Genomic DNA, 9,445 nt, shown 5'->3' with positions numbered 1-9,445 from the left:
TTCTTCCATGTGGGCTTTGTTGCTTCTGAGCTTGATGGCCGCTTGATTACCTTCAAGCCTTTAAGACCCCAGATGCTATACTTTTTGATAGCCGGGCATCAGGTGGGAGTTTGAACATGAGCTTTAGAAATTACTGGCCTTGACACGTCTGCAGGTGCCTGAAAGGAAGGCATTCGAGTCCCTCTCTTCGGAGAAAAAGGGTGAATAAGGCTTCCTGGTTTCACCAGTTGTCTGTGGAGCCACAATGTTCCCTTCTGCGTGTACCCCACAATGCTGCAGCCGTGCGCGGGGATCAGGGACTCGCTCTGAAAGACAGAGGTGCAGACAGCTGAGGTTTCTGACCAGGCATATCTAAATGTGGGCTCAGTGGTTTCTGTCTTTCCAGGGCTCTTGAGGGTGTTGTTAGGGTGAGGTGCTGTGAAGTTGGTCCCCACCCATAGTCACTCTACACGCAACAGAACAGAACACTGCGTATCCCTAGCCATCCTTTCAGTGCTTGACATGTTTGAGCCCGTTGTAAACCCGTCTCCTGCCTCTGATTCCTCCACTTTAACACAGTGGTGTAGTCCCTCCTGACAACAGACCCAAAGTCCAGGAGACAAAGTCTCACTCTCCCTGCCTCTAAGGCGCACTCTGGCTGTACTCCCTCCAAGACAGGTGGGTTTGGTCTTTTGGCAGTCCATGGTACTTCCAATATTCTTTGACAGCACCACAGTGCAAAAGCATTGATTCTTCTTTAGTCTTCCCTTTTCAGTGTCCAACTTTCACATGCGTACAACTCGACTGGATATGTCCTGGCTTGGGTCAGGCTCACCTTGGTTCTCAAAATGATATTTGCCTCTTTAACTTTTGTAAGAGGTCTTGTGCAGTGGATTTGCCCAATGCAATGTGCCGTTTAGCTCCCGGCTGCTGATTCCGTGAGTATTGCTTGTGGATCCAGGTACCCTGAAACCCTTGATGATGTCTGTCTTCCCTGCCTAGCACGATGCTGCTTCTTGATTCCAGAGGGAGGATGTTGGAATTCTTTATGTTGATGTGCGATCCATCAGCAAGGGCTTCAAGTCCTCCTCACTCTCAGCAAGCAAGCCTGTGTCATCGGCATCCTGCAGGTGGTCAAGGAGCCTTCCTCCATCCTGACGTCACACTCGTATAAGCCCACTTCTCGGATGATCTGCTCAAAGACAGATTGAGTAAAGATGGTGAAAGGATATAGCCCTGGCACCCACCTTTCCAGCTTTTAAACCAGGCAGCATGCCCTCCTTCTGTTTGCACAAGTACCTCTTGGTCCATGTATGTGATCCATGTGCATGTGTCGTGCCTGAGCACAAGGAAGTGTCCTGGAAGTCCCCTTCTTCTCAAGAGTGTCCATAGTTTGTTATGATCCGCCCAGTCCAATGCCTTTGCAGAGTCAATGCAACACAAGTCAGCGTCTGTCGGGGCTTCTCTGCTTTCAGCCAGGATCCCAGCGACATCAGCAGTGATAGCCCTCGTTCCGTGTCCTCGCCGGAATCCAGCTTGGATTTCAGCTTGTGTTTACTTCCAAGGACTTCTGTACGTCATCCAAGTAATGCCTTTAATCATTTCCATCCAGAAACAAAACTGAAGAAGAAGGAAACAAAAAGAGCCTTTAAAAGTGAATAAACCCACGGGTGGCATTTGAATACACACTTCACTGGGGCCTGTTCCCTTGACGTTCCGTCTCTCACGCCCTCCGTAGGTTCATGGACGGGCTTCTCCTCTTTCTGGGAACCCATTAATAAGTCATAGTCTCCCCTGTGCTTCCCAGAATCGCCCCAGAGAAGGGCCGAGAGAAATGCCTCTCCTCTCTTCACAGCCATGGCCTTTTATTTTTACTTTATCCTGTTTGAATTCTCACACATGTGCTCTTTCCTGACGTTCTGAGGGCTGCTCTCTGTTTGGACGGACAGTGTGTGCCAGCTATTCATAAAGGATCTGACCCTCCATATTTCTTCCCCTCCAAAAATGAAGCTGTAAGGAGTGCACAAGTCTCGTTGCTTTAATAAGAACCAACCCAGCCAGCTGCATGCCATTTCACAAGCACCCTGTTCCTTCACAGCCCCCCAGCACCCACGAGGGGTGAGTTAGAACAGCAGAAGGTGTGATGGGCAAACAGTGTGCCTGGAGTCCCCAGAGAAGCTAAACCAGAGACCCCGAATGTCTCTGTAAACAGGTGAGAGATTTGCATCGAGAGCGCCTGGGTCAGATGTAAGCTGGAGGCTTCTCCTCACTCCTGAGGCTGGTGAACAGGAGGCCGCAGGAGGGCCACAGGCTGGTGGATGCAGATCTGAATGCATCCGGGGTCTGGCCAATGAGCCCCAGGCCAGCTCCTGGGGTTGGCAGGTGGTATGCCAGGAGGTCCACGCACCAGATACAGGCTCAGCTGGCCTCCAAATTCTGTTGCTGTGCAACACCCTGAATGAAACTTCCCTCAAGGGGACCAAGGCTGTGGTTAAGGGCTGTGATCAATCTGACCAAGGTCAGATTAAGGAGGTCCATTGTCCCCACAATGCCTGGTTACTCCACAGATTCCCACGGGGGAGCGGACCCTCTGTGTCAGAGCCAGCATCATGGGAGAATGCTGGCCCAGCCACATTGACGTAGAACCCAGCCATTCGTGCCCACATGGCAGCTCCTGGAGGGGCAGGCAGCCCTGTGACAACCGGGCAGATCCTCACTCAGCTCTTCAAAGACAGGCAGACCTTTTAAAAATCCTGTTTGATGCTTGGAATCATAGGTGCGATGGAGTCTCTTGGCAGGGGTGTTTACGGCTGTGTCTGTCTTGTCGGGGGCTTCCAGTAGCCACGGAGGAGCGTGTTGTCTTTGGGTTCCATTGCTCCACACACTTTCAGAAGGCTCTGCCTGTGTTTCAGAAGCAGCAGGGGGACTTTATCTGCCCGATGGAGGGCTGGTTGGCAACACCGGCCATCAAGCTGCTCCAGCCTACAGGGGCAGCAGACAGACAAACTGCTCAGTCTGTTCCATCTCTGTGATCCCGGGCAGGTCTGAGACCACCCCTGTGTCCACTGTGTGGTTTGGATCCACCTGACCAGAGGGCCCAACTCCCAGTTCTCCTGTGGTCACGGGGTCTTCAGAAGGAGACCGCCAGGCCTTTCCTCCTAGTCTGACTGGAAGCGCTTCTAAAACCTGTCCACCATGAGTGACTCTGCGGGTGTTGGTCACACCCAGAGCTTCCACCTCCACATGTAAGCCCCACACCTGACCCATTAGCAGACGGGTGGCCGAGGAGGTGACAAAAGGCAGCCAGTTCCTGTGGAGCTATCTGAAAGCCAGGATGAGGAACAGTGCACTAAGGCTTTTCTGGGAATGTATCCCTTCCTCCGGGAGGGCCGGTGTTTGCTTATAACATGGGTTAAAACCCCTTTGAGGAGCTCAGGGGTGGCGTGGTGGTGAGCAGGGCTGCGATCTTCAAGGCCAACAGTTTGAAACCACCAGCGCTCCTCGGTGAAAAGACAAGACTTTCTACTCCTGTGAAGAGTGACCATCTCAGGAACTCACAAGGGCAGCTCGACCCTGCCCTGTGGGGTCGTTATGAGTCTGCATCAATGCAGTGGCAATGGCTTTGTTTGGTATGTTTTGCTTTGGACTTTGTGTATAAGTGTAGATTTAACCCATCTAAGGGCCCTGGTGGTGTAGTGGTTATGCGTTAGACTGCTAATGGCAAGGTGAGCAGTTCAAAACCACCAGCTGCTCCGCAGGAGGAAGATGCGGCTTTCTACCTCCATAAAGCGTGACCATCTGAGAAACCCACAGTAGCAGCTCTCCCCTGTCCTGTGAGCTTGCTGTGGGTCAGACTTGCCTCGATGGCAGTGAGTTTGGTGTTTGGGGGAGAGAGCAGGAAGACTGCGGCTCCTGTACAGGTTCACAGAAACCCTATCACAGGTCGCTAGGAGTCAGAGTCCAGGTTTAAACCTCTCCAGAAGAAGTCCTGGTGGAGTTGTAGATTAGGTCATTGGTTCAAATCCACCAGTCATTCAACGAGAGAAATGTGAGGCTGTCTACTCCCTTAACGATGTATCATCTCGGAAACCCCATGTAGGGAGGCTGTGGGTTGGCCATGGTTGGACTAGCTGTCCCCACAGACCCACATGCCATCCACGTCTTTGCATCCATACCGACCTTTCCCAGCGTGTGTGCTCAATAAGCGTTTGCTGGTTGAGGGGATGACCCTATGACTGGAGCTCACAGAAACCCCCTCTGATTCTGAGGCTAAATGCCTTCCCCAGCACAAGTAGGTGTCAGAGAAAAAGAGGAAGCCGCGTGATGAGCTGGATGGGCACAGGGGCTGCTCAGACCGAACAAGGGCTGTGAGGAGCTGGCGGCCTGCTCTGTTGTACACGGGCCGCTCGGGGTCAGGACTCACTGAGCAGACCTACGCGGTATCTTCATCACTCATTATGCCCCAGGGACCATCTGTACCAAATTTCACTACTTTCACACCAATGCTTTAAAAAAGCTCCAATTTATTATAATGAATCAAAAGCTGAAGGAAAACACCTGGCATGTTTTTATATGAATTGCCTTTGGAATGACATTGGAGTTGTTCAGATATTAAGAAACATGAAGACTGTTTGTGAGAGAAGGAATTTCGATGTCATAGTATATTCTTGCACCAACTCCACGCCCACTGCTCTGCGGCCCACTCCCCAAGAGCTTACAGGAAGCAGGAACTGCCCTGTGGGATTGCAAGGCTGCACATCTGGACGAGCAGACAGCCTCCGCCTTCCCTGGAGGCCTGTGATAGTTGGCTTTGTGTCAACCCGGCTGGGCCCGGAGTCTGAGTAGTTTGGCCATCCTCAACTCCATGATGAGATCTTATAACTGGTTGTGCTCGTCTGGTGAATCCAACCTAACCCATTTGTGAGGTGCCATTGAGTGGGTTCTGACCCACCGCCTCCTGGTGCCCAGCAGAAGGGAACATCATTCATCCCCCTGCCATCTTCACAGTGGTTCCTGTGCATCAGCCCATTGCTGCGGCCACTGAGTCCATGCATCTCCTGGAAGGTCTTCCTCTCTCTTTGCCAAGTGTCTCTCCTGACAACATGCTCGAAGTACGTGAGACAAAGCCATGCGTTTCCCTGCAGGGGCACTCTGGCCATTCCAAGACAGAGTGTGTGTCCTCTCAGCAGTCCATGGCACTGTCAGTATCCCTTACCAGCATCACATCAAATGCATCTCTCCTTCTGAGGTTTTCCTTCTTCAATGTCCGGCGTTCCCATGCAGATGAGACAATGGGAGATATCATGGTTTGGGTCAGGTGCACCATCGTCTTTGCTGTTCAGTACACTAAAGAGGTCTTGTGTAGCAAATTCACCCATTACAATTATCTTTTGACCCCTTCTTGCTGCTTCCATGAACATGGATTGTGGATCCAAGCAAGAAAAAAAAATCCATGACAACTTCAATCTGTTCTCCATTTATCATGATGTTACCTATTGGTCCAGTTGTGAGGATTTTGGTTTTCTTTATATTGAGTTACAATCTACACTGAAGGCTATAATACTTGGTTTTCATCAGCAAGTGATTCAAGTCATTCTCCCTTTCGGAGACCGAGGTGGTGTCATCCACATGTGGCAGGATACGCCTTCCTCCGGCCCTGAAGCCACACTCTGCTTCGTGTAATCCAGCGTCTCTGATGAGTTGCTCAGCGTGCGGACTGAACAAGAGTGGTGAGAGCACACAACCCTGATGCACACCTTTCCTCATTTAAACCGTGCAGTAGTCCCTGCTTCTGTTTGCACAGCTGCCTCTTGATCCAGGAACAAGTTCTACATGCGCACAATCGAGTGGTCTGGAATTCCCGTTCTCCTCAAGGTTATTCATAGTTTATCATGAGCCACCAGTCGAATGTCTTGGCATACTCAGTGAAGCACAAGTAAACATCTTTCTGGTCCTCTCTGCTTTCAGCCAAGATCCATCTGACAGCTGCAATGATATCCTTTGTGCCAAGTCCTCTTCTCAGTCTGACTCGAACTTCAGGCCGTTGCCTGTCATTGTCCTTCTGCAACCATTGCTGGATGATGTGAATCAAAATCTTACTTGCATGCGATATCAATGATATTGTTCTATATTTGAGCATTCTGTTGGATCACCTTTCTTTGGGATGGGCACAAATATGGATCTCTTCCAGTCCGTTGGCCACGTAGCTGTTTCCCACATTTCCTGGTAGAGAGGAGTGAGTGCTTCTAGTGCTTCATCAGCTTGCGGAAACATTCCACTTGGTATTCCATCAATTCCTGGAGCCTTGTTTGGGGCATGAATTTCTTCCTTCAGCACCAGAATTGTGCATCATTCAGTATTTTGGCCACAGAATCTTTCAACATTGCAGCTTGAGACTTGAATTTTTTTCTTGTGTTCTTTCAGCTTAAGATATGCTGAGCATGTTCTTCCCTTTTGATATTCTAATTGTGGTTCTTTACACATGTCATTAAACTATTTGACTTTATTTTCCTGGGTTCCCTTTGAAATTTTGTATTCAGTTCTTTGACTTCATCCTTTCTTTCATTTGTTTTATCTACTCTAAGAGCAAGTTTCAGAGGGTCTTCTAACATCGGCAATGATATTGTCTTTCTGTCCTGTCTTTAATGACCTTTTGCTTTCTTCGTGAATGATGATCTGGATGTCCTCCCATAGCTCCTCAGGTCTCCTGTCACTAGTGTTCAAGGCACCCAATCTGTTCTTGAGATAGACTCAAAATGCAGATGGGATAGACTCAAGGTCATATTTGGCTCTCGTGGACATACACTAAGAACCGAGTCTAGGCAAACAAAACCACAAGGCACGTCTGACTGGGCTTCATGACAATGGACCTTGAGTGGGTGTGGAGGTAGATTCTTCTTTTTACCTGTGTGTCAGAGAAGGTCATATATGGTCTCCACACCATTTACTCACGTGGCTTTAGGGTGGGCTCCCTTGCAATGGCCCCAGGCCCATAGGCTCACGTTCCCTCACCCACAGCCACTGAGTCAACTCTGACGCGGCTACCCTGTCGGGCAGAGTGGACCTGCCCGTGTGGGTTTCCAAGACTGTGACTCTTTAAGGGACTAGAAATTCAAGTGCTTCTCCCACGGAGCAGCTGGTGGATTTGAACTGCCAGTCTTGTGCTTAGCAACCCAACACGTAACCACTTGACCACCAGGGCTCCTAGGTTCTTGGTTCACGGTTCATGGCTCATTGGGTTTAAGAGAAAGGAGGACGGGGGCTGGGAAGTAAAGTCTTTGGTTCTTAGCTCCCTTGGTTGTTGTTACCTGGAATGGCTGACAGGAAGGTAAGACTGATTAACATGCAGCCAGGAAGAGCAGGGCTGCGTCGAGGATTGCCCGGGCACCAACCAGACTGGCCAAACAAGATGGCTGCCAGAGCCTGGGCCATGTGCCTGCGCATGGGATCGTCTGCGATGGGGAAGAGTTGCGTGAGCCTGAGTGTCTTAAAAGCGTTGTGTGCTTAGGACTACCTATGTGTTTACAGTTGTGCTTTATGGTGATATGTTTAGGATTATGTATTTAGGGTATGTGTTTAGGGCTATGTGTTTAAGGTTATGCATTAGTTTAGTTGACTGTGCTATGAATTCCAGTTTGCCTGCCGCATGTTGTGGTGCAGACATAAATGTGGGAAGGAAATGAACACTGGGAATTATGACCAGAGAGAGCTCACCAGTCCACCTTTACCCTATAGCTGATTGGATTTGGCTAAAGGGGGTGGTGGTGTATTAAAGGAATGATCCATTTTATTATCTCCCTTATTTTCAAACTAAATTGTGGGTATGATTATAACAGCACAATTTCACCTAACTCTAGAACAAAAGTTAGCAGCCCTGTTGCACCATGGTGATGAGTTGAGCTGCTGACCACAGGATTACCAGTTCAACCCCCCACCCCCACAACACACACACACACACACACACAGACACCTTCTCCATGGAAGAAAGATGAGAGTCTTCTCCCACTAAGATGGACGACAGTCGCTGAAACCGAAAGAGACAGCTCTGCCCGTCCTGTCACATCACTGTGAGTCAGCAGCACTTGGAGTTTGACAATGAGACCCCTCGTCAATCCCAAATTCCGTCTTTGGACCACTAATATGCCCACAAGAGTGCTGGCTCCAGTCCTGCCCCTCCCTTACCTCACAGTGCACAGAGCTCCCTCTGGGTGGGGCTTCCTGGGAATTCATGGTCATGGTCTAGTAGACAACCCTGCCAAGTCCAGGTTGGGTTGAGCAGTGGGATTAGAGTCCAAGCCTGGGTCGGGACTTGGTAAACTAAGGCCCCTGCTGGGCCACTCCGGAAGGGCTGGTTCCTATGAGGAGATCGGTATGAGGTGTAACGTCCTCTGTAAGGGACTCTGGCGGCACTGAGGGTGGAGTGCTGGACTGCTGAGCACAGGCTGGCAGTTCAAACCCACCAGCGGCATCCGGGGTGCAGGTGAGCATTTACATGCCCATAAAGATGTAGTGTGAGGGAGCACACAGAGCAGTTCCACTCTGTGACGTGGAATCACCCAGATGCAGGGTCTGAGTCCATCACGTTGTTGATGGTGATTAAGGGCCGCAGCAGTCTACAGGCCTGAGTCTGAGCTGCTCCAAGACTGCCCCCCTTCCCACTGTGGGCCCAGCCCCTGACCTAAGCCACCTGCAGCACTGAGATGCCACCGCCTCAGATAACAGGCAAGGCAGAAGGGTTTCCGGGGAGCCGGAAACATTAGGGAAGTAAGAGCAGCCCCCCACCCCCCACCACCACCAGAGCGAAGCAGCGGAGGATCCTGATGCTGGAGACCTTCTGAGGCTGAGGACTTGGCTCCCTGTCAGCTGCTATTTCTGGGTTTGCCTGCAGGCAGCGGGAGGGAATAGGGGACTGTGAGGCTGGGGCTGGGGCTTCAGCTGGGTATGAAGCAAAGGTTCTAGAAGCTTCTACAGGAGGTTGCAGAGAGGGCTCTGTTGGGGGAAGGCATCAGGCCCTAGGGAGAGGGTCCCAGGGCTGGGGACTGGGGGGAGGAGTGCGCCCAAGGCAGTGAGTTTGGGGTTGTAGACATGGGAATTCTGGGGCTAGGGGCTGGAAGCTGGGGGCTATGGGGAGAGGGGCCCAGGGCTGTGAGCTTGGCCCTGTGGCGAGTGGGGTCCAGGGTTGATCTCGCCCTGTCCTGTCCCAGCGCTCCTCTCTGGCACTTTGGCCCACGCCCCAGCCCCAGGAGCAGTAGGGCCTGGAACTCGCAGAGGGGCAGCTGCCTACATCATCGTGCTGGGTGGAGCAGCGGGCAGGGAACAGTGGACTGACATGGTGGCTGTGACCTTAGGCTCAAACCTAAGCATGACCATGTGGCTGGCACAGGGCCAGGCAGTGTTTCCAGTCTGCTGTATGCCAGGCAGCAAGAGCATCCTTGCTATGCAGGACCCCTGGTGGTGCCCTGCTTAA

At 51.3% G+C, this 9,445-nt stretch overlaps 1 protein-coding gene across 1 annotated transcript in view; it reads left to right on the top strand.

The window, feature by feature from the left end:
• The window catches only part of ADCY2 (adenylate cyclase 2), a gene marked incomplete at its 5' end in the record, with an annotated part of 199,999 nt that overhangs the window by 59,723 nt on the left and 130,831 nt on the right, over window positions 1-9,445 (top strand). The gene's annotated exons all lie outside the window — the stretch shown is intronic.

The sequence above is a fragment of the Echinops telfairi genome, unplaced genomic scaffold (genome assembly GCF_000313985.2).
Source record: "Echinops telfairi isolate 266 unplaced genomic scaffold, ASM31398v2 ScPeMD7_7469;HRSCAF=8507_1, whole genome shotgun sequence".
In the NCBI taxonomy this organism is placed as follows: Eukaryota; Metazoa; Chordata; class Mammalia; order Afrosoricida; family Tenrecidae; genus Echinops; species Echinops telfairi.
Note: the sequence above shows the minus strand (reverse complement) of the source record. Positions and strands in the feature narration are given on the sequence as shown.